Below are 1,459 nucleotides of genomic sequence, written 5' to 3'. Positions count from 1 at the left end.
CACTTTGTATCACCAAGCTGCGCCTTCTCAGGTGTGCTTAGCCTCAGCTCAATCTGACGCACTACATTTTCATGGAGACTATCCAAAAATCAGTATTTACATTTATATCTCAATATGGACATCCTATGTACTTAGTTGCTTGTTCAGCGGTTTGTATTTTTAGAAATAGTTGAATGCATCTTGCTGGGAAATTGAATGGTATATCTCCTTGCTGCTGATTTTCCCATGCATATTCTAAATTTACAGCATTTTCAGTTCTATGACCCAAGTTTGGTCATCGTTCATACCGCCGCATTATTGACCAAGCAAAGTGAGGTCTAAGATTCAAGTTGACGGTTTAGCATTTCTCTTGATGTTTAAATTTTTGAATGTTTGAATGCTTATATTTTGCGCATTTACGGCAAAATGCATTAATAGATTTTCATGAAATTTGACAGGTAGGCTATGTTCCTTTTCAATATTGTGCGTCGACGTATATACAAGGTTTTTGGAAATTTTGCATTTCAAGGATAATATAAAAGGAAAAAGGAGCCTCCTTCATACGCCAATATAAGAGTAAAAATCAGACTATGGAATTATTCATCATAAATTAGCTGACAAGTGATTACACAGATGTGTGGAGAAGCCAGTCCATTGCTGCATTTCCATAAGGTCTATAGTTTCAATCAGGTATTTGTGGATGAGAATACTGTGTGAGGTCTACTGTTCACAGATCTACTAGTTATTAGAATATTAGAATTTTGTGAATCAGTAGAAAGAAAATAGAAAAACACATCTACCGACGGCTGCTGGATGACACAATGATTAAAACGGCTGATTTTCATTTCTATGTGTGGCCAACTCACAAATCTTCTCCCATAAGGATTACATGCAAAGACCTTAAAGATGCATGTAAAGACCTCTTTAAGGTATTTGATTACATGTAAACCTTGAAGGACCATAGGAAAGAGTCCTGAAGTCGGATTATAAATTTGATAGGCCTCAAACCTGGTCCTCAACATAACAAACACAACTAAAAACATCATCTAATTCGGTGCACACATAAAAAGTTATTGAATGTCAAAATTTGAGACTCAATTTTTATTTATATAGATGATGCGCGAATTGAATCTTGTCGGCACGCAATCAGCTGGTCGATACTCAAAGAATACTTTTGAATAACTATGTGATAACTGTGACCGTTGCTGGTCGTTACTCTGTATCTGTGACGAAGAGAAGCTGCTGGTGGAATTAGAAATAAAATTATACTATAGTGTGGTCCAGGTTATAATGGCAGTGGATGAAGATATAAGAATAGCGATGCCGATTCTCTGCATTTATTAATTATATTTCTACACTGTCAAAAACATTATTGTCATCGTTGTGGACCTCGAAAAGGATAGTACCACCTGCTATGTCGGTTGATAGACAAGGATAGCAATACCAAAGTTGATCAAATACTGTCATTATAATGTGGACC

The sequence above is a fragment of the Nilaparvata lugens genome, chromosome 14, assembly GCF_014356525.2.
Source record: "Nilaparvata lugens isolate BPH chromosome 14, ASM1435652v1, whole genome shotgun sequence".
NCBI lineage: Eukaryota > Metazoa > Arthropoda > Insecta > Hemiptera > Delphacidae > Nilaparvata > Nilaparvata lugens.
The sequence above is the reverse complement of the archived record's forward strand: the minus strand, read 5'-3'. Positions refer to the sequence as shown.